At 38.8% G+C, this 24,658-nt stretch overlaps 1 long non-coding RNA gene across 5 annotated transcripts; it reads right to left on the reverse strand.

Annotated features, from left to right (window-relative positions):
* Positions 1 to 23,852, reverse strand: LOC107129732 (uncharacterized). Of its 5 annotated transcripts, XR_012434878.1 has the most exons (5): positions 23,646 to 23,852; positions 11,989 to 12,100; positions 10,416 to 10,648; positions 6,235 to 6,388; positions 1 to 2,648 (listed from the first exon to the last, which is right to left on the reverse strand). It is a non-coding gene; the product is annotated as an uncharacterized lncRNA (long non-coding RNA). The 5 variants fall into 5 exon arrangements; XR_001490789.4 differs by lacking the exon at positions 11,989 to 12,100; XR_010586859.1 differs by lacking the exons at positions 1 to 2,648; positions 6,235 to 6,388 and having other exon boundaries at positions 10,386 to 10,648; positions 23,449 to 23,852.
* Positions 23,853 to 24,658: the final 806 nt, after the last annotated feature.

A 24,658-nucleotide genomic window follows, 5' to 3' on the forward strand; every position in this document is an offset into this window, starting at 1 on the left:
TCGTTTCACAACTTTATTTATTTATTCATTCATTCAACAAATAATACCAGTTGAGTATCCCTTATCTAAAATATTAATACTTGGGACCAGAAGTATTTTAAACTTCAGATTTTTTCAGATTTTGGAATATATGCATATGTATAATGAGAAATCTTGAGAATAGGATCCAAGTCTACACATGAAACTCATTTATGTTTCATATACACCTTATACACATAGCTTGAAGGTAATTTTATGCAATTTTAAAAAATAATTGTGTGATTACACAAAGTTTTGACTGTGACAAATCACATGAGGTCAGGCATGGAATTTTCCACTTGTAGCATCATGTTGGTGGCACTCAAAACTTTTGGAGCACATAAGATTTTGGCTTTTCTGATTAGAGATGCACAACCAGCACTGACTGCCTATTAAGAAAAGACACAAGCTCCTACCTTCATGGAATTTACATTCTAGCATGGTAGACAGACAACATTAATGTAAACAGTTAAGTCAATTATACAATATTTTAGAAGGTGAATAGTACTATGGAAAAAAGTTAGAGCAGGTTAAAGGAGATTAGGAGTGCAGGCAACAGAGACATTGCAATTTTAAATAAGCCATAGATTTCAATGAGAATGCAGTATTTGAGCAGACTTGAAAGAGACAAGGTAGATGCCACATAGATAGTAGGGAAAGAGTGTTCAAGGCAAAGGGAATGAGTGCAAAGGCTCTGCGATAGGAGCATGCCAAATGCATTGGAACAACATTGAGGAAGTCAGTATGTCTGAAACAGGGTGACCAAGGGGGAGTGTAGTAGGAAACAAAGTCAGAGGTAAGGAGACCAGACCATATCATGTCCTATGGATGACTGACAGAATCTCGATTTTTTCCACATGTGAGACAGAAAGCCAAGGTAGGGTCATGAGTAGAAAATGTAGCAAACTCAATACTACTGCATAATAAATACTATTATGTAATAGTGCTGAGATCAGCTTAGTCATGGAGACTCTAACCCAGCAGCGCTATGGAATTAAAGACACACACACAGAAATATAGCATGTGGAGTGGGAAATCAGGGTTCTCAAAGCCTTCAGAGCTGAGAGCCTCGAACAGAGATTTACTCACATATTTTTGACAGCAAGCCAGTGATAAGCATTGTTTCTATAGATTGTAGATTAACTAAAAGTATCTCTTACAGGAAACAAAGGGATGGGCCCAAATGGATGGGCTCTGGCTAGTTATCTGCAGCAGGAGCATGTCCTTAAGGCACAGATCACTCATGCTATTGTTTGTGGTTCAGGAATGCCTTTAAGTGGTTTTCCACCCTGGGTGGGCCAGGTGTTCCTTGCCCTCATTCCAGTAAAACCACAACCTTCAGTGTGGGCATCATGGCCATCATGAACATGTCACAGTGCTGCAGAGATTTTGTTTATGGCCAGTTTTGGGGCCTGTTTACGTCCAGATTTGGGGGCCTGTTTCCAACATATACCCCTTCTTTGTTTTGCAAGGTGATAAAAGCAAAGGCAGCTTTGTCATGGTGAGCTACTTCTCCCAGGAGTCGGGATCTGCATCTGCACTCTTTACAAAGACAAACAACACAGATTAAAAGCACAATCATCATTGAAATCACAGAGCTTCCAAGTGTTCTTATCCATTTTAATGGGTTACTAGCTGCTAATCTGTCTGCAGCTCCTTCAAGTACTCCAGTTCCTAGCATTAAGGTCAGGTGTGCCTGGGATGCTTTAAATATTTGTTCTTTTAATTTTGCACTATCCAAAGACAAGTTTGTAGAATGTCCTTCTAGAGGCTTTTTCATTCTTTCCCAAATATTGATCTTATTAAGACCTATTAATAATTTCCACAAATCCTTATGTTTAGCTCCTACAGCAGGCCATATCACTTGAGGTTGAGGTGCCACTATACTGCCATGGTTCCAGATAATAGGAACTCTTGCCATATTTCTTATCATTTCTACTATCTGACCACTTCGTTCAGACCAGCTGAACATAGTGTAGCCGTGGCACGCAGACCAAGAGGTGTAATTCAAGCTAAACATCCCCTTAGGGGACCAATTAATAATGATTCCATAGGAATCACTGTGCAGCACCTCTGTCTGTTCTGCAATGCAATTTTCCTAAACAAGGACATTCATTTTTTCTGACCAGGTTCAATTTTGTTTACAAACAGGTTTTCGAGGGTGGTATGCCTCAATTACAGGAGTAGATTTATTATGGTAAATACTGAGACTAGAAAGCATATGTAACTGTGTCATAGAGTGATTATATCCAGGCATTATTGCCAGCCAAAATTGATAAATATGCCCAATAAGTATAATTGTTCTCTGTGTCAGCCCTTGTTGAAGGAATACTCATGGCAATGGTGATCACCACTATCATAGCTACCATTAAATTACTCATTGTGACTGGTTGTCCCACTTTCCTCAGGCTTTCTTCCGCCATCTGTGACAGCTTCTTGATCTGTCCCCAAGTGGGTGTCTGTGTTTGACAGGTGTTGCTCCTGACAGCTGGGGTCCTCCTCAGTGTCAGTCTCGACATGGCTGCGACCGGGGGGTCTTCAGTATCCTTCAGGAATCTCTTACTCAGCATCTGGCTTATGATAAGGTTTCAGGTGTCTTGATGGTATCCAAACAGGCTGCTGATTTGGTCCTGGAGAAACACAAGCATAACCTCTAACCAAAGATATTTTTACCTATTTCCCGATTTTTGTTATCAGAGCTCTCCACCAAACCAGTTGTTCTGCTTCTGTCTTTGCACACATTTATATAAATAGTAAGACTATTTATAAAAGCGTGCTGTATTTGTGCCTTTGTGAGAGGGACAATAATTTTTTCAGAATCATATCCATGTAATTTAACAATCCGAGTTATCCCATTACCTATCATAGTAGCAATTTGATCCAAATAAGGAGTTAGAGTCTGTGAATTAGTATGTAGAAGAAAAAGCTGCTCTACAAGATCTTGCTCTTGAACAATAACACAAGTAGGTGAATGCTGAGTTGGAAAAATTAGCAAATCTAGAGTCTTCTCTGTATCTATTCTGTTTATTTGAGCTTTATGGACTTGCTTTTCAATCAGCTGTAACTCTGCCTCAGCTTCTTTTGTTAATTGCCAAGGGCTAATGAGACTAGGATCTCCTCTAAGGATAGAAAATAGATTACTCCTGGCATAGGTAGGAATGCCTAGAGCAGGTCATATCCAATTAATGTCCCCTAGTAATTTTTAAAAGTCATTTAATGTTTTCAATTGATCCCAGTGTATGGTTGCTTTCTGTGGCACAATGGTAATGTCATTTACTAAGGTCCCAAAGTAGTATTAAAGAGTAGTATTCTGAATTTTGTCTGAAGCTATTATTAAACCAGCATGAGAAATCAAATTTTGCAAGTGATCATAACATTGGAGTAACAGTTTTCAAATGGGGCAACACAAACTATATCATCCATATAAGTAATGTAACACTGTGAAATTTTTTTACAAGTAGGTTCAATTGCTTGCCCTACATAAGTCTGGCAAATTGTTGGACTGTTTAACATGCCTTGTGGCAATACTTTTCAATGAAAACGCTTAGCAGGCTGCAGGTTGTTTACTGCAGGAATTATAAATGCAAACCATGCACAGTCTTGCTCAATTAAGGGGATAGTAAAGAAACAGTCTTTTAAATCTATTAAAGGCCAATTTTTTGGAATCACAGCAAGAGAAGGCAATCCTGGCTATAATGCTCCCATAGGTTGTATAACCGAATTAATGACTCTAAGATCTGTCAACATTCTCCATTTACCTTATTTTTTCTTCATTACGAAAACTAGAGAATTCCAAAGGGAAAATGTTGGAGCTATGTGTCCGTTTTCTAATTGTTCAGTAAGTAATTCCTCTAAAGCCTCTAGTTTCTGTTTACTTAACTACCATTGCTCTATCCAAATTGGCTTATCTGTTAACCATTTTAAAGGTATAGGTTCTGGAGGCTTAACAATGGCTGCCATCAAAAATGATATCCTAAATCTTGGCAGGAACTATGTCTTTCCTCTTCCAGTGGTTCCTTCAAACCCTGCAAATTTTATCCCAGTCCCATACCAGGGACATAACCCATTTCATGCAATATATGTTGACTTTGAGGGCTACATAATTGTTCTGGAATTAGAACTTGTGCTCCCCATTGTAATAAATCTCTTCCCCATAAATTTACAGGTACAGAAGTTACAATTGGTTGAATAGTCCCAGGTTGTCTATCAGGCCCTCCACAATGCAAAATACAACGACTTTGACATACTCCAGGGGCTTTACCAACTCCAACTATGTTAAATTTAGTGGGTTGAATTGGCCACATGGACGGCCAGTACTGTAGAGAAATGATTGAAATGTCCACTCCTGTGTCTACCAAACCTTTAAATTTCTTTCCCTGAATAGTTATTTCACAGGTAGGATGTTTATCAGTAATTTGATTCACCCAATAAGCTGCTTTGCCTTGTTTATTTGTGCTTCCAAATCCTCCTGTTCGTTTAATTTCACTTTTCCCCATTTCCACATATGGCACAATCAGGAGCTGTGCTATATGCTCTACTGGCTCTCCTTTCCAGGGAACAGAAGTGGATACAACAATTTGAATTTCCCCACTGTAATCTGAATCAATGACTCCTGTTTGTACTTGCACCCTTTTAAATTTAAATTAGACCTTCCTAGAAGTAATCCTATTGTCCCCGCTGGAAGGGTCCACAGACTCCTGTTGGGACCTTTTGCGGGGGTTCCCCATGCCGAAGGCTCACAGCTTTTGTGCAGCACAAATCTACTGTGGCACTACCGGCTGTGGCGGGGGACATCTGTCTTTAACAGGGCTGAGGGAATGGCTTGAGCTGGAAATGCCCTGGTTTGGAACAGGGCCTGAGATGGGCCCCTTGTGGCATTTCCTGAAATCAGGTTCCCAACTTCATCAAACTTAGAGTGACACTGATTAGCCCAATGCTTTCCTTTTTTATATTTTGGACATATTTCAGGCTCAGCAGTTTTCTTTTTTGCCCTATCTGGCAGCCAGACTCGCTGGTTTTTTCTGTATTCTTTTTAAGTATGACCATGCTTCCCACAGTTATAACAAGTTCCAGGAAATAGAGGATTTCCTTTATCCACTCTCAGTCCTGCCATTGCTTGGGCTAGCAGAGTAGCCTTATGCAGATTACCTCCGATACCGTCACAGGCCTTGATATAATCAACTAAATGTGCTTTCCCTCTAATAGGCAGCAGAGCAGTTTGGCAATCTGGATTAGCATTGTTGAAAGCTAATAAGTGCAACACTACATCCTAAGCAGCTGAATCTGCAATCATCTTTTTAAGAGACTCCTGTAATCGAGCTATAAAATCCATGTATGGTTCTCTTCACCCCTGTTTTACAGCACTAAGGGAAGGGTATTGTTCTCCACCTGAAGTGATTTTTTCCTAAGCTCTAATGCACACTCCTCTAAGCTGTTCTATGGCATCATCCTGCATGACTACTTGTGCATCTAAACCAGCCCAGCTGCCGACCCCCAAAAGCTGGTCTGCAGTTACATTAATTTGAAGTTAGGCCTGGGCGTTGTGAGAAGCCTGAATGGAAGCTTCATCTGCCCACCAAGTTTTAAATTGTAAGAACTGAGCAGGAGTTAGACAAGCTCGAGTAAGAGCATCCCAGTCAGTAGGAATCATCCGACTGGAAACAGCAACATTCTTTAACAGCCCATGACAAAAGGAGAACCTGGTCCATATTGATTAATAGCTTGTTTAAATTCTTTGAGTAATTTAAGAGGAAAAGACTCAAATGTAGCTATAATATTTCCCCATTGATCTATAGGATGTATTCTAACAGGGAAATGCCAAGCCTCTAAATCACCCTCTCTTCAAGCTTGCTGAATTCCTGCCTGAATAGAACTGAGAGCGGTCACTCAAGGTGCTGCTCAAACAGTCACTGGGGCAACTACTTTTCACCCAGTGTCCTCTAGAAAAGAAAGATCTGGAGGATCAGGCCACTCTTTTTTTTTTTTTTTTTTCCCCAAAATAATGAGGGTGTGCAGAAGAGTAGGGATGAACCTCTTCCTCCTTTGCTGCTTTAGCTTTAGCTGGCAAACAAACTTGCTCTGTTACTTCTTCTGTTACTTTGTTATACTTTCCTTCTTCTTCATCATCAGTGTGAAAAGGTTCCAAGGTGGAATGAACCAGAGCCCACACTTGTCCCATTGTTACCCTGATGCTTCCGAGCTCCCCTTCTTACTCACCATGGGGTTTGCTTAAGAGTACTCGGGTGTCCTCCAGCTTAGTTCCACATTCTCCAACTGTTGCTTTGGTGACCCTTCGACCTGGGTTCGAGCCTCCACGTTGGGTGCCTCTTGCTGAGACCAGCTCGGTCATGGAGACCCTAACCCAGCAGCGCTAGAGGAATTAAAGACACACACATAGAAATACAGCACGTGGTTGGGAAATCAGCTCACAGACTTCAGAGCTGAGAGCTTCGAACAGAGATTTACCCACATATTTATTGACAGCAAGCCAGTGATAAGCATTGCTTCTATAGATTGTAGATTAACTGAAAGTATTTCTTACAAGAAACAAAGGAATGGGCTAAAATAAAGGGATGGGCACTGGCTAGTTATCTGCAGCAGGAACATGCCCTTAAGGCGTAGATTGCTCATGCTATTGCTTGGGGTTCAGGAATGCCTTTAAGCTGTTTCCCACCCTTGGTGGACCAGGTGTTCCTTGCCCTCATTCCAGTAAACCCATAACCTTCAGCGTGGGTGTCATGGCCATCACGAACATGTCACAGTGCTGCAGAGATTTTGCTTATGGCCAGTTTTGGGGCCAGTTTATGGCCAGATTTGAGGGCCTGTTCCCAACACAATAGCAAATTCAAGGTTCAATATGGAGTCAGGCACAGTGGCTCATTCCTACAATGCCAGTACTTTAGGAGACCAAGGCGGGTGGATCACTTGAAGTCAGGAGTTTGAGACCAGTCTGACCAACATAGCAAAACCCAGTCTCTACTAAAAATACAAAAATTAGCTGGGCATAGCAGCACACGGCTGTAATCCCAGCTACTCGGGAGGCTGAGGCAGGAGAATCACTTGAACCTGAGAGGTGGAGGTTGCAGTAAGCCAAGAGTGCACTACTCCACTCCAGCCTGGTGATGGAGTGAGACTCTGTGTCCAAAAAAAAAAAAAAAAAAAAAAAAAGGTTCAATGTGAATGAGATGTATAATAAAATGGTTCCTTTAAAATCTTACCTTCTACGGAGCATATATTCTAAGACACTCACATAAAAACCAGTTATTGAATATGGTTTTTGAATAGCACCTATGGCCAAGTGTTATTCACTAATTAATTCAACAATTTATTCAGTGCATATTGTGTGTCAGGTGCTACTCAGTGTGCAGAGATAGGCACCGCAGACACAAAGATTAAAGAATGTCAAAACACAGGAGGGGAAAGGGCACTCTAGGAAAGCATCTAGATTTAAATTTTATATTACTATTTACTAGCTGTCTGATATTGGACATGTTTCCTAAGCATTTTCAGCTCCAGTTATCTTATCTGTAAAAGGGGATAATAAACACACTCCTTATACTATAGGGCTTTCTGAAGATTGTTCTAGTCATTATGTGGAGTGGATAGTAATGAGGCAACACAGGAACGAAGAAGGGAGAGTTAGGGAGCTATTGCAACAGTACTAGGAGAGTCCAGGGTCATGACAGGAGTGGTGGGAAATCAGCAATCAGGATATATTTGGGAATTGGAACGAATATAACCTAATGGGTGGTGGTTAATTTGATGTGGCATACGAGGGAAAGAGCAGAATCAAGGATAACTACTAGAGTTTTGACTGAGGCAACTGTGTCAATGATGGAGTCATTTGATTGGATTGGTAAGACTGGAGATTTCTAAGAGAGAATTGGGTTGTATTTTGTATATGTTATATCTGAGTTACCTATTAGACATTCAAGTAGACTCCAAATAGGCATTTGAACGTATAGATTTAAACTAAAGGGAGTATCTGGAGCTAAAGGCCTAAATATAAGAAACAGCAATGTATTGATGGGGATTATACCATGAGATAAAGTTAATTGATTAGATGGAGAAAGTAGAGAGAACAAAGAAGAGTAAGGACTGGTCTCTGGATTACACCAACAATCCAAGCTCTGGTATAAGGCAGGGGTCAGCAAGGGAAACAGAGGAGCAGTGAAGTCAAAGGAAAACTAGAAGCATGTGGTGTCCTGTTTAAAAAACTCAGGATAAAGGAATAATCAATAATCTCAAATTCTCCTGAAAGTTTGAGGAAAATAAGTCCTCAGATTTGATCATTGGTTTTGATTAGATGGGGGGTCACTGTTGGCTTTGACAAGAGTAGTTTCAGTGGAGTGACACATGTTTCAGCCTGACTGAAGCATTGAGGACAGAATGGCAAAGAAGAGGAAGTGGAGGTGGGTATAGACGACCTTTTTTGTGGTGGTGCACACCTGCAGTCCCAGCTATTAGGGAAGCTAAGGCAGGAGAACTGCTTGAGGCCGGGAATCTGAGACCAGCCTGGGCAACACAGCAAGACCCCTTGCTCTACCTGAATGAATGAATGAATGAATGAATGAGACAGCTCTTTTAATAAATTTTGCTATAAAGGGAAACAGAGAAAGAGGTCTTGGGCAAAGTGAGTACTTTCAAAGATGGTGGTGATATTTATATTCTGATGGAAATAATCCAAAAAGAAAAACAAAATTGATGATGCAGGAGAAGGGCTAAATGAAGGAGAAAAATCTTGAATAGGCTAGAGTATATGGGATCCCCACATACAAACTGAAGAATAGAGTTTAGACAGAAACCAGGACAGTTCAATCATTTAAGGAAAGAAACCAGATTGCAGAAATAAGGGCAGGGAGCTGGTAATTTGGGGGTTGGAAAGATGAGGAAGTATCTCTTCTGTTTGTTTCTATATACTGAGTAAAGTAAGAATCACAGCTTAGAGCGATGGGAAAGGGAGAAATATCCTGATTTCTAGATACTTTTTCTCCCTGGGGGCCTGGGTCACTTCATGATTGTGTGACCTGTGCAACAGCAGAGGGCTCTGCATCCATAACGGGCCCATGCTTGGTTTAGAGCTCTGCTGTTTCCGGTTTCAAGTTCTTAATCACTTTTGAACATGCAGCCTCCATATTTTGATTTTGTACTGGAATGAACAAATTATGTAGCTACTCCTGCTAGCAGGTTTTGAATCTCTGTCATCAGCATACTAGAATTTCATCAAGTACCTTACTATGGGACTTTTTCAATCATTGTACTGAATCCAAAATTGGTCTTTTTCAAAGAGTAATTAAATGTCCTTCCACACTAAGAAACTTTCTTGAATTGCTTCACTGGTAATTCCTTCCTTCTCTTTTTTTCTTCCTGCAAATCCTATATTCTGGATATTAAAGCTCTTGTAGAATTCTCTAGTTTTCTTAAAATTTTCCTCCCATTACCCTCCTATTTTCTACGTCTTTGTATTTTTGTTCTACTTCCTGGGCAATTTCCTTATCTTCCAGCTCAAATTCTGTCAAAATTTTCCTTCTGTCATATTTTTGGTTTATTCTTTATTTCTTAGGTAACGATTCATGTTTGTAAAGCCTCCTGTTTCTGATTCATAGATTCTTCTGTGATATTTAAGATTAACGTAAATTTTTGTTTTGGTTTTGTTTTCTTTTGCTACTGGCATTTTCTGTTTCTTTTGAATTTTGTTTCTATGTTGTTTTGTTCTCCATCTCTGGCATAAAGGTCTCCTCTCTAATGTCTAGTGATCCTTGGTTTTGCATACATACTTAAAAATAAGACAGTAAATGTTATTTGAAAAATGTGTAAGCTGTGTGAAACTTATTGACTGTGGGCTTTGCTGCAAGATGAGTAGATTTCAGATATTTTATTATTTTTTACAGAGTTCCACTGGTTTCCTCAGACAATAAGTTTCCCTGATTGGCTGCTTAGATATATGTAAGTCTGGTAGCCAACATTCTGGAGATCAGTGGAGAAGAGTGAACTGACATCTCACTATTTAAAATACTGTCTTTATTTATTTTCCCTATTTTCAATATGGTGTCTCATTTTTCTTCCTCCTGAGTCCAGAGATTTTTCTGGTTCAACAACTTTATTGAATAAATCTTGTTTCCTGCTGTAGTAAGGGAAGGGTCATCACCTAAAGGCACAGAATCGAACGGAGATCTGAAGAGCTAACTGCTCTTTTATTATCACTTAATCCTTCCGTTATCCCTATCATATTTCATATTCACCTATAAAGTTACCAGTTTCTCCCATTTCTGATGATATACTAAATTCCATGGCATATACGAGTTGAATTTTTATTGGAGTCTATATTAGTTTGCTAGGGCTGCCATAATAAGATACCAGAAACTGGATGGCTTAAAACAACTGAAATTTATTCTCACAGCTCTGGAGGCCAGAAGTCCAAAATCAACATGTCAGCAGGACCATGCTCTCTTTAAAGGCTCTAGTGCAGGATCTGTTCCAGGTCTCTCTCCTGGCTTCTGGTAGCCTCAGACATTTCCTGGCTTGTAGATGCTTCATTCCAGCCCTCCATTTTCACATGGTCTTCTTGCTGTGTTTCTTCACATCATCTTCTCTTGGTGCATGTCTGTCTCTGTATCCAAATTTCTTCCTTCTATGAATACATAAGTTATATTGGATTAAGACCAACCTAATGACTTCATGTTAAATGACTAAATCTGCAAAGACTCTTGTTTCTAAATAATGTCATGTTCTGAGATAGCAGAGGTTGGGACCACAACACATCTTCTTTTAGGGGACACAATTCAACCTATAACAGCCTCTCTCCCGCAGTTCTCTTAGGTTTCAACTGTCTCTAGTCTGTTAAATCTGTTAGGTCTTTTCTATATTTCTAGATTTCAAAACTTTGTTGAATATTTCTTCTGTGTTGTCACTTCTTTTCTAGTTATCTTCGTCTTTATATGTTTATTATGCAAAAGAAAATTGTGTATGCTCAATATGCTACACTTATTTTCCAGAATACTTTAAAACTTAAATCATATTACATTAATGCCCAGCTCAACCATCCAATGTTTTCCCATGACACTGAGAATAAAATCCTAAATCTCTATCATCACCCACAAGGATCAGCCCCAACCTAGCTCTCTGAAGGCATCTCCTAACTCTCTGCCTTCACATGCCCCATTCCTGCCACATGACCTTCTTAATATTCTTTAAAATTGCCAAGCATGTTCCCACCTCAAGTCCTTTGGATTTGCTAGTTTCTCCTCCTTCAAATATTCCTGAGGCTTCCTGCCTCACAAGATTTAGGTTTCTATTCAAAAGACTCTCACAGAGATATAAACTTCCTTGACTATTGTCTTGGTTTGGTTTCTTCCAAAACCAACTCCAAAACCAGAATTGGGTAGAAAGAGTCTATTTGGAAGGCAATCCCTGAAAGCAGAGTAAGGAAATAGGAAAATGAGGCAAGGAAGAGAAGAAATTAAGAGTGTGCTGATGAGTGGGTCATTACTGTGGGCACCTGAGACTTCACACCACTGGAGACACTTAAGAACTATCGCCAACCCCATCTCTCACTAGTTGAAGAGATTGCTTCTGGGGACATTAGTCGCCAGTCTGCCTATGTGCTGTCAGAGCTGGTACTGGAGGCAGAGAACATAATAGGCTCCCAATAAACATTTGTTGAAATAATAAATGGAATGTGGAGAATTTTCTGGAGACACCAGGTAGAATAAGTATAAAAAAGAAATCCAGAAAAAGATGTTAAAGCATATTATTGATTTAAAAAACTATCTACTTAGTAACTGAAATTAATGGTAAAAAAACAAGCAAAAGAAGCTGGGCACAGTGGCTCACATCTGTAATCCAAGAAGTTTAGGAGGTTGAGGCAGGAAGATTGCTAGAGGCCAGGAGTTCAAAACAAATCCTGGCAACATAGCAAGACTCTATATCTACCAAAAAATTAGAAAGTTAGTCAGGCATGGTGGCACGCACCTGTAGCCCCAGCTACTCAGGAGACTGAGGCAGGAGGATTGCTTGAGCGCAGGAGTTGAGGCTGTGAGCTACGATCACACCACTGTACTCCAGCCTGGGCAACAGAGTGAGACTGTTTTTTTAAAAAAAAAAGAAAGAGAGAGAAAATAAGATAGAAGATAGTACCATAGAGTGCTTCTGTTTTTGTTTTTTGTAAATATATTTATGTATATTATTTACAGTACTAATCCTCTGTCCGAAAAAGACTTCAAAATACAGTAGCTTAAATAAGATTCAAACGTATTTTCCTCTAATGTTACATTCAGATACAAGCAGTCTGAGACTGATAGGGCAGCTATCCTTGACATGATAATACCTATCTCTAGACTCAAAATAATTGTTCCACTCTCTCCATCCCGTCGCTAGTGAAAAGAGGGGAAAATTCTAGGAGAAAAAAAAATAGGTCCATTCCTTTTGTTTTTTTTTTTTGTTTGTTTGTTTGTTTTTTTTTTTTTTTGAGATGGAGTCTGTTCTGTCGCCCAGGCTGGAGTGTGGTGGCATGATCTCAGGTCACTGCAACCTCTGCCTCCCAAGTTCAACGGATTCTCCTGTCTCAGCCTCCTGAGTGGCTGGAACTACAGGTGCATGCCACCACACCCAGCTAATTTTTGTATTTTTCATAGAGACGGGGTTTCACCATGTTGGCCAGGATGGTCTCGATCTTGACCTCGTGATCCACCCTCCTCGGCCTCCCAAAATGCTGGGATTACAGACGTGAGCCACCGCGCCCAGCCAGAACCATTCCTTTTAAAGAAATAACCCAGAAAAGGCACGCATTATTTTTACTCATCCCATTGAGTAGAACACAGTCACATAGCCAAACCTAGATCCAAGGGAGCCTAGAAATGCAATCATTCACCAGATGTGCCTAGATAAAACTAAGGAGTCGATGATTAAAGGAAGAACGGAGAATGGTTATTGGTGAGTAAATAACAGTCTCTCTCACACATAAATATACTTGAACATGAACAATTTTGGAAGAATAAGAATTTCTGGGAAGTTAGAATGGACTCCCAGAGGTCTGGATTAGAGAATGGCTTACTTGTTTGGTAAATCATTGTGTATTATTTGGAATAATTTGCTGAGTATGTACATGGTACAGTTGGATGTTTTCTCCTCCAAACCTTATGTTGAAACGTGGTCTCCTGTGTTGGAGGTGGGAGCCGATAAGAGACGTTCGGGTCAGGAGGGCAGATCACTTCTGAATGACTTGATGCCATTCTTGAAGTAATGAGTAAGTTCTTGTTCTGTTAGTTCCCAAGAGTTGGTTGTTTAAAACAGCTTGGCACCTCCCCACACCCCTTGCTTTCTCTCTCACCATGTGATCTCTCCCCTTCACCCTCTGCCATGAATAGTAGCAGCCTGAGGTTTTCACCAGATGCCCAACCTTAGAGCCAGCAGAGTCATAAACTAAATAAACCTTTTTGCTTTATAAATCACCCAGCCTCAGGTTTTCCTTTACAGCAACACAAATGCATTAAGGCAGAATATTACTTTAGTGGCATTAAACATTTATTCTCACCACAGTCAGATGCAAAATAAAAGTTTAGTTTTTTGGTTACCATAAATGGTCACGCATTATCTCCCCACTGAACAGCAGCAAAAGGGGTAAAATTTTAATTTTTGAATTGTGGTATCTTTATCTCTCAGACTCTTAAATGAGTGTGAAAACTCAGTCTTTTTTGTTTTATTTTGTTTAAGTATCTACTTTCAAGTCACTCCCACCTCTAGAAACTTTTGCTGAGTGGCATGAAGCTGCATGGATGGCAAGGGCTCATGCGCTCTCATGGCACTCTGGAAAGTGGTAGGTCTGCACTAGTCCTTGTCTTCAGATGTGTACTGCTCCTGATGAGTGGTTGGCAAGGACCCATGTCAGACAATTTACTCTCTATCAGACAGATTTGGGAGAAGAATGATCATGAGCGTGAAAGACACCCTGTCTCTGCACATTCACATTGCTGCACCCATTTATTCTGTTGGGGCTGCTCCATACATGTCTCCCTGCAAAGTGATGTACACCCAGCACACCAAAGGAATGGGACAAACATCCTCTGCCCTCAACATCCACTCTCCAGAATAAATGTTCCCACGTCCTCAACTGATTTAGCACTTCTTTCCCCCAGGATTTCAGCATGAAGAGAAGCAGTCAAGACATGTATATCTCATTGCTTTCTTACTATCTCTCCTTATCATTCACCTGGGGACAGAACAGGCAGATTCAGGCTTTCCTCTTTCTTCCAACCCCTCTTTTCTCCTAGAATAGCAAACTTCATGGCCTAGCCATCATCGTTAGAGGCAGTACCATTTCAAAGCTTGGAAGAACTGCAACAACCTAAGCTCCCAGACCTGATTCTTCGTATGTTAATGGGAGCTACACAATTTGGAAATTCTTTTTCTTTCTCCACTTAGACTGGATTTCAAGATTATTATAAGAAATCCTTTTTGGTAGTTGGAAGTGGCATCGATTTTTTTTTCTACTTTTTATTTAAAAATTGCAAAACTACACAATAGTAGAGAAAATTTTTTAAATGTGCATCATACAGATGCATATAATTGTTTCATCTATAACTCACCTTCTTCTGTTGGACTTTTTAAAAAATAATTTCCAGTTTTATTTTAGATTCAGGGGGTACATGTGCAGGTTTGTTATCTGAGTATATTGCATAATGCTGAGGTTTAGGGTATGATTAATCCCAAAGCTACCATAGGTAGTTTTTCAGCCCCTTGCTCTTTTCTCTTATTCCCCCCTCTAGTAGTCTCCAGTGTCTATTGTTGCCATCTTTATGTCCATGAGTACCCAATGTTTAGCTCCTATTTATAACTGAGAATATGTACTATTTGGTTTTCTGTTCCTACATTCATTCATTTAGGATAGTGGCCTCCAGCTGCATCCATGTTCCTGCAAAAGACATAATTTTGTCCTTTTCCACGACTGCATAGTATTGCATGGTGTATATGTACATTTTCTTTTTCCAATCCACCATTGATGGACACCTAGGTTGATTCTATCTCTTTGCTATCGTAAATAGTGCTGTGACGAACATATGAATACATGTGTCTTTTTGGTAGAATAATTTGTTTTTCTTTGAGAATATACCCAGTAATGAGATTGCTGGGTCAAATGGTAGTTCAATTTCTAGTTCTATCAGAAATCTCCAAACTGTTTTCCACAGTGGCTGAACTGATGGACATTCCCACCAACAGTGTATAAACATTCCCTTTTCTCTGCAGTCTCAGCAGTATCTGTTATTTTTTGACTTTTTAATAATAGCTATTTTGACTGGTGTGCGATAGTATTTCATTGTGGTTTTGATTTGCATGTCTCTGGTGATTAGTGATGTTGAGTATTTTCTCATACATTTGTTGGCCACTTGCATGTCTTCTTTTGAGAAATGTCTGTTTGTGTCTTCTTGTGCTTGTTGAATTAAGCTCCTTCTAGATTCTGGATATTAGACCTTTGTTGCATGTATAGTTTGTGAATATTTTGTCCCATTATGTAGGTCCCAGCTACTTGGGAGTCTGAGGCAAGAGGATTGCTTAAGCCGAGGAGTTGGAGGCTTCAGTGAACTATGACCAGCCACTACATTCCAGCCTAGGTGATGGAGTGAGACCTTGTCTTTAAAACATACACATAGATAAAATTTAAAGATCCATGGTTTTCATTGTTAAATGCTTTGCATTAAAAAAAACTTTTTTCATTTGGAAAAGTAAATATTATAATTATTTTCATACTTTAGTTCAAAAACTGAAGTCTTTCACATTTAAAACTGTCATTATTTAGTGACAGATTTATAATTGACTCACATTTTTATTATTTTAAAAAGTATTTCAAAATTTAACTTTTTCTTTTGAATTTTCTATTTGAAAATATAGTTATAGTAAGTAAAAAATCAGAATGGAAATTATATATTCACTGTATATATAATTATACTTTTAAAAATAGATATAATGGGTTCTGAGTATGAACTAGAAAAAAAATTGTAATGTGATAACATTTGTAAAATTGAACCAAAAATTTTCCCCCTTGAAGTTACCAGATATTCTATAATGTAGCTATAGCAATCCTATAGAGAAATAGTGTTTTTTTAAAAAAACAAACATAGATCCTACAGATTTTCTTAATGTAATTTTCTGATCTTTTTCTTCCACTTGGTGATCTCAAATTACAAATTATTTCCAATGTTTACTTAGTTACACAACTGTATACCAAGAGTTCCAGATGGCTTTTTACAAAGTTAAAGCAATATTGTTTCTCCTAAACACATTTTATGAAGGATTTAAAAGACAAATGATGCAAATACGTTTCGACAGAGAGACCTAACACTTTGGAATATGTAAATCTTTATTCCTCTCTGGAGTATGTGGGAACGCTCTGGAACACTATTTAAATGACAAGAAAATTATGTTGGGTATACAAAAGCAGTTTAGTAGGGAGTAAGAGAAGTTGAATTCTAATCTCTCTTCTGCTCTAAATTGCTCTGCAATTTCAACAGTTTCTTAACCTCTCTGAGCCTGTTGCCTGATGTAAAACCTGGGAGCATCAGTTTCTCTCTCATGTCACATTGTTGTTAGGCAAAGTTAAAGACTGCATTAATTAATGTTATTTTAACATTACTGGCTTTGAATCAGTAGCTAACCATCCAAAGAGAACTAGAATGTTCATTTGAAAAGTGCCTTATTAGCAGCAATATTAAAAGGACCTAATTCATTTGCACAAGCTTAATGGAAATTAGAATTAGAATTAGAGAAAAGCAACAAGTTTAAAAAGAAAGTAATAACAGGAAGAAAATAAGTTGAAAAATACCACAGACTATTCAAAAGAAAGGCTTGGAGTTATTTAGAAATATTAGCTTTAATTAACCAAAAAATGTATATACTAATTATCTGTTAGGAAATTGTGCAGTGCAATAGGCTTATCCAGATAATGTCTACCCCTTCTAAGGATCTGCAAGAGAATTTTTTAAAATTCATGTATTCAAATAACTAATCTTTTGTAAAATAGTAATAATAATGCCACAGGTTTTTTTGTTGGTTTTTTTGTTTGTTTTGTTTTGTTTTGAGAGGGGGTTTCACTCTTCTTACCCAAGCTGGAGTGCAATGGCATGATCTCGGCTCACTGTAACCTCTGCCTTCTAGGTTCAAGTGATTCTCCTGCCTCAGCCTCCTGAGTAGCTGCAATTATAGGCGTGCACCACCACTCCCAGTTAATTTTTTGTATTTTTAGTAGAGACAGGGTTTCGCCATATTGGTCAGGCAGGTCTCGAACTCCTGACCTCAGGTGATCTGCCTGCCTCAGCCTCTCAAAGTACTGGGATTACAGGCGTGAGCCACCACGCCCAGCCCACAGTTTTTTAAGTATTACTTAAAGTCTTATAAAAAGTTAAAAGTTGTTACTATTGTAATCAGATTGAGAATGTGTTTTTTGGAGGCTAAACAGGCATCTAGCATATTGCTGTCATTCTTTTACTAAGACAGTATCACCAACAGTGGCTTAAGTTGATATGGTCTGCTTTTTTTATTCACACATAAACATGCAGCCTTTTGTTCATGGATGCCCATTCTGTTAGCCCGTTGTAAGATCCCAATTTATGTTCGTCGAACTGAATTGAGCTAACTATACAGACCTTTGACTACCACTTAGTACAGAGGCTTGTGCATAGAAAGCTATCCAGTTTTAATACAGGCCAAAAGTCCTGCAGAATTGCTGCTGCTTCTTGCAGACAATTATTTAAACATCGAATGCATTTTAAGTGGTAAATAACTAATAAGGCAAGAAATTTATAAGTAATATAATTTCTATAAAAGAGATAGAAAATAGCACTGTAAAAATTTTTTTTCTTCTACTTGTAGGAATCAGAAATGTCTCAAAGTGAGTATAACCCATACAGTTATTATTGGGGAAAAAAAATCCAATTCTTAGGTACTTTAGAAAGAAATTAAAGGTGAAGATATTACACATCTAAAGAGAGTGTTTTGCATTACCTTTGTGCACCATTAAGCAACCCAAATTATTTTTGTCAGCCAGTCAGTGTTTCAACCATATCTGGCTTCTTGGTGTTTATCCAAATGTGTGTTTTTTTATATCATGTTGACTCCACAACCACAGTAATTTTTAAACACTCAGTTCCTCTACCTTTGGACTTCGGGGCACTAATATATGGCAGGCATTTCAACAATGTTTTATGTGACAGAAAAAGTATCCCATAGTGCTTTAATATTGAAAATTATAATAAACGGCTAGCATTTACTGAGCACTTATCATGTGCCAGGCACTAGCTTTCACATGTATTATTTTATTTTACCCTCACAGCAAAAAAGAAAATTGAGCATTGGAGAGGTTAGGTAACTTATCCAAGGCCATAGGCTTAGTTAATAAATAAGCCAGAATTCAAACCCAGATCTAACTTAATCACTTGTCTTTCAACATTCAACATCCTGTTATTGCAAGAGCAGTTCATTAAACCTTACAGCAAATTCAGTGTTTCAACAAGGCAGTACATGCTGACAAAGACATGGATACCATAGCTTCTTCAGTCTTCTATAGATAACCATTATTTTATCTGTGTTCAGAGCTATAACTGAAGAAGAAGTGGGAGGAGAAGAAAGAAGGGGAGGAGAGAAACAAAAACAAGAACAAAATGAGCAAGAATAGGAAGAAAGAAAGAAGAAATTAATTTAATATTTTTCCCTTGGAAAATAAAAGCTAAGTTCCAAAAATGTATCATTTGGATCATATTGGTTAGTTCTTAAGTTACTGTCTCTCTGATCTAAACTCATCCTTCTTTTATTTTGTAAAGTTGGGACAGAAACTTTGAGAATTGTATTTCCCCTCTGTCAGTTAATTCTTGTTAAAATCTGCCAAAGACAGCTGCAGAAGAAGATTATAAAGCAGGAGGAAGACCAATATATTTTAGAAAGAAATAATATGGATAACAGCAGCAGTAGATAAACTAGGAAATAGAGGCAACAGAAAAATTCATGAAGCAAATAAAATAAATCTTTAAAAATATTAATAAAATCTGAAAACCTCTGGCACAACTGGTCAAGAAAAAAAGAGAAACCATAAAAAATTGAACTGAATAAAAGGAAGAGAGAAGTAAGGCTACAACAGAAATGAAGAAACAATACTGAGGGTTTCTGCCTCAAGGAATGGCAGATGATTTAGCTCTTATGAATACTCTAACTCCCAATGGAAAATGGAGTAGAGACAAAGTAGAAATGTGGGATTATTGGAACATATAATAAAGAAAACTTCCAACATACACAAAATAGATTAGCATAATGAATCTTGAAAGAAGTCGGAACTTAAACACTGGAGGAGAGAACACTACCATAGCTGCTTGTATTTCTGAGATGGCAAAATAAGGCTAGTTCTGGGAATACATAAAGAAGGTGGAAATTGGAACCAAATGTTTCTTAAATGTAAAAAGCCATTGCTAGGGTGAAGCTGACACAAACAGCCAGCTAATAGAAAGGAGCAAACAAAGTTGGAAAATATTCAAAATACATAATGCATAGTGATAGTGCAAGTGTGTGCCAAATGTGTCCTCATACACTGTTTATGGTAATATTAATAGTATACAATCTTTCTGAAGGCAATGTGTCAATATGTTTCAGAACCATAAAAATGTTCATACTGTTTCATAAGGTGATCCACATTTGGTAGTTTATTTAAAGACAAGATTCAGAGATGTGGCCCAAAATTTGCATTCCTAATGGTAATAAAAAACATTCAACATGGAAATAGAGACCAAACAATTAACCTGAGCAAGGATTATGCCCAAATCACCTCCTCCAGGAAGCCTTCCAGACAATCTATAATGTGAAGTAGCTACCTCATCTGCGAGCTCCCATTGTCCCCTGCACTTCCCCCTAATTCACCATGCTTACAGTACTCTGTAAGGTGACGGTTTGACTATTTCTCTTATCCCCACCTGATGGTGTGACCCTTGTGTCTTTATCTCTGTATCTTCAGCACCTGCTCAAAGAAGGATTCAATAAATATTAATTGAATGAATTGAGGAAAAAAAATAAGGAAAAAGGACTTTTTTTTTCATGAAAAAGGCATTGATCTGTAGACATGACAAAAATGTGTAGGGGTAAATTCATAATTCTTTTAATTTAAAAAAATCAATAGCTGAGTCTTCCACTTTATGAACAATGTAAGGCCTGTGCTGAGTTTCTTTCATTCACTTTGCCAGATCCACACCACACCCTTCTCCACCCTGGTCTGTGCTACTGGAAACTGACCTGCATGGACTGTGTCTACTGAATCCCTTGCCCTCTAGATTCCATGAGGTTCTGTCAGTGGGAAGCCTGGTGGCAGATTGGGTTGACAGGAGAATGAGGTAAGACTGTTAATTTCCTTGCTCCCTGCCTGCTGGGTCATTGGGAATCATTTGGTCTCTCTTTGGGAAGCTTCAGCTCTGGTTGGGCAGTTATCTCCAAACAGCCACCCACTCTGTGCTACAGTATCTGCTCTCTCTCCTTGCTTCTTCAGGCCTAGAAATAATACTGTCTCTCAGGCCGGGTGCGGTGGCTCACGCCTGTAATCCCAGTACTTTGGGAGGCCGAGGTGGGCAGATCATGAGGTCAGGAATTTGAAACCAGCCTGGCCAGCACGGTGAAACCCCATCTATACTAAAAGTACAAAAATTAGCCAGGCATGGTGGTGCATGCCTGTAATCCCAGCTACTTGGGAGGCTGAGGCAGGAGAATCCCTTGTTCCCAGGAGGCGGAGGTTGCAGTGAGCCAGGATCGCGCCGCTGCCCTCCAGCCTGGGTGACAGAGTGAGACTCCTTCTCAAAAAAAAAAAAAAAAAAGAAAGAAAAAGAAAAAAAAAAGAAAAGAAAAGAAATAATACTGTCTCTCCATCTTGCTAGATCTGACATAGTTTGGTTTTCTAAACTCTGCCTGCAGGTTTGTACAAATGTCCTCTTCTCAAATTAGCTAGTTCGAATGGGCCCTCGGATTCTTGCCAGAACCCTGACTATTAAAAGGCCTTTGTTCACAATTCTGAATAAGATCTTGAAAAGGGGACAAATTTTATGGTTGACATTAGCATCCTCTAGTGTTTTTGTTTTTAATCCAAAGATATAATAGTGGATATCAATAGGATCTTTTAACGCAGTGTTACTTAGCAGAAATGTGCTAAGAGTTTTACTATGGGCAAGGGTTAATGCTTTTTAAAATCAATAATATAAACTATAGTTAGAAAATAGCATAAAACAAGCTGCTTCATAGCAGAAAAAAAAAAGCTACAAACCAGGAAAAACATTATTATTGTCAGTTTTCTCTCCACAGCAATAATGCAATTTAATCTTAAAATTTTAAAGAACAATAAATATTAAGAATCACTAGACAATAGGTATCCTCATTATGCTAACCATTTTTATATCCTATACTTTCAGTGTTTAGAACAGAACCTTGTACATGAGTACTGAGAAACTATTTATTGAATTAACTAATCAGGAAGAATACTGTAAACAAAACATAAAATATCATCTTGCATAAAAAGGAAGATTTTACACTGAGAATATGGAGTGACAATCTGGTTATTATATAACAATAAAGACATAAGTGACTAAAAGATGGACCCCAAAATAGTAAATACCCATAAATAAGTACATAAAAATGATCAATATGCACATAGACTAAAACTATTGGACTTGTATGAAAACAATAGATATCATTTATTAAGTGAATACATCTATTAAGTACTTCACATATACTATTAATAACTTCAATCCGCACATTCCTGTTATGTGGAGGTAATTAAGGAAGGTCTAGAAGGAGGTGATATCTGTGTTAACCCAGAAAGAAGGAACAGGAATTGTCCAAGAAGGTGAAAGGAGAAAGAAAGTTCCAGGTAGAACGCCAGCATGTGCAAAATCACAGAGACAAGAGAGCAGGATGCATTTCAGGAACTTCAGACATTTCAGTCGTGAAGAAGGGGTAAAAGTTGCCAGGAGACAAAGCAGGATTTTATCATGAAGACCATGGGAAGCCATTATTTCTACATAGAAATATCATTATCTAACATTTGTTTTAGGTGTGTCTATGGCAAAGCAGAGCAAAGACGATTGTTATTAAGACTAAAATGAATAATAAGGATAAGTAACAAATATACTATAAAGCACAGACCTTGTTCTTATCTTTCTTAGGTTGTTGCTACACTGCTTTTTGCACTCCTGCATTATTATACCAGTCTACATTCTCAGAAAAGTCACCTTTGGCTTTGTGCCCCCCAGTCAGCTGTTCAGTCTGTCTGGCAGATCTCCATTGGCACTTATACCAACCATATCTTTTGGAGTTGTACATCCTTTGTCTAATGCCCTAACAAGGCTCTACAGCCCTCACTGGGACAAGAGCACCACCTTGTGTTGCATCACTGACTGTTCACAATTCTCAACATGCTTTCTTTTTGTTTGAGCTAGAGCTACTTGTGGCTGAGGCCTTTGAAGCTTCCTCCCAGGAGTAGCATGGAATAGAAAATTGTTAACAAATATTTTTCCAAATATAACAAAAAGGGAGCCCAAGCCCTTTTTTCAACACAGTAAAAAATGTTAGACATGCCAATGTCTAACATTAGTATACTGGTTACTACATGCTGGAAAATGCTTAGCTTATGTCCTCTGAACTCTTGCTGTTTACTATTGCTTTTAACAGATTTATGCTTAAAAAATGTTTTTAATACAACTGAAATTATGATCTAGGAGCTAAAAGTCAGTTAAATGTAAACTTACCCTGTTCTGTCTTATAGAATCCCATAGTCAGTAAGTTTTTAAAAAGGATTCCAAGGAGTTCTTTGAAAGTACATTCCTTGATGTCTGCAAGCCTTTGCAAGCAGATAAACTATTTAAACTATTTTAAAAGCATTATTGGAGAAAGAAGTTTTCTTAAATTCCTGGAGAAGGACCATGCATAGATTATTTCTGCCTCCTCCTCCTTACACCACTCCACAGGCAGTTTTGCCTTGCTTTTCTATTTTCCTGGCTTTATTTCTTTCTCATATTTATTGCAAAATAAGCTCCAAATAAGTAGAAGTTTATTACTATTTTCTTAGAGCAGAAGCCAACATACTACCACTAAAAATGCCACTGAACACACATGATGAACATGCAATGCAAACTGAAAAATCCATTAATGTATTATTATTGTTCCTATTTCAAGATGGGAAACTGAAGGTCAAAGAGGATTATAGAAGTTCATACATCTAGTAAGTGGTACGGTCATTTCAAATCCAGGTCTCTTGGACTCAGAACTTATGACCAAAACTATTATGCTTTATTGTCTCTAACCATAGCATTCCAAATCATAAGCATATATTAATACCAAACACCTGTTAAGTATAATCCAAATTATGTGCCAATGTCAAAACTGCTACAAATTTGGAAAAAAAGTTGATCATTCAAAACTTACCGCAAAACTACAGTAACCAAGGTGGCTGGCAAGATGGCCGAATAAGAACAGCTCCAGTCTGCAGCTCCCAGCGAGATCAATGCAGAAGGTGGGTGATTTCTGCATTTCCAACTGAGGTACCTGGCTCATCTCATTGGGACTAAACAGTGGGCGCAGCCCACAGAGGGTGAGCCAAAGCAGGGTTGGGCGTCGCTTACCTGGGAAGCACAAGCGGTCGGGGAACTCCTTCGGAACTGGTTAACAGGCAGAGGCTGGAATAGTTGGGAGGACTCACAAGACATAAAAATGTGGGAAAGTTTGGAACTCCTAGAGATTTGTTGAATGGCTTTGACAAAAATGCTGACGATGATATGAACAGTAAGGTCCAGGCTGAGTTGGTCTCAGATGGAGATGAGGAACTTACTGGAAACTGGAGCAAAGGTGACTCTTGTTATGTTTTAGCAAAGAGACTGGAGGAATTTTGCCCCTGCCCTAGAGATTTGTGGGACTTTGAACTTGAGACATATGATTTAGAGTATCTTGCAGAATAAATTTCTAAGCAGCAAAGCATTCAACAGATGACTTGGATGATGTGAAAAGCATTCAGTTTTAAAAGGGAAACAGAGCTTAAAAGTTTGAAAAATCTGCAGCCTAACAATGCAATAGAACAGAAAATCCCATTTTCTGAGGAGAAAGTCAAGCCAGCTACAGAAATTTGCATAAGTAACGAGAAGCCAAATGTTAAAACCCAAGACAATGGGGAAAATGTCTCCAGGGTATGTCAGAGACCTTTGCAGCAGCCCCTCCCATCACAGACCTGGAGGTTTAGGAGGAAAAAATGGTTTCATGGGCAGGGCCCTGGGTCCCCATGCTATGTGTAGTCTAGGGACTTGGTGCCCTGTGTCCCAGCTGCTTCAGTCATGGCTGAAAGGGGCAACATAGAGCTTGAGCCATGTCTTCGGAGGGCACAAGCCCCAAGCATTAGCAGCCTCCACATGCTGTTGAGCCTGCAGGTGCACAGAAGTCAAGAACTGGGGTTTGGGAACCTCCACCTAGATTTCAGAAGACGTATGGGAATGCCTGAATGGCCAGGCAGAAGTTTGCTGCAGGGACAGTGCTCTCATGGAGAACCTCCGCTAGGGCAGTGCAGAAGAGAAATGTGGGGTTGGACCCTCTTGCATCGGTGTGACCTGGATGTGAGACCTGGAGTCAAAGGAGATAATTTTGGAGC

The sequence above is a fragment of the Macaca fascicularis genome, chromosome 5 (assembly GCF_037993035.2).
Source record: "Macaca fascicularis isolate 582-1 chromosome 5, T2T-MFA8v1.1".
Taxonomy (NCBI): Eukaryota; Metazoa; Chordata; class Mammalia; order Primates; family Cercopithecidae; genus Macaca; species Macaca fascicularis.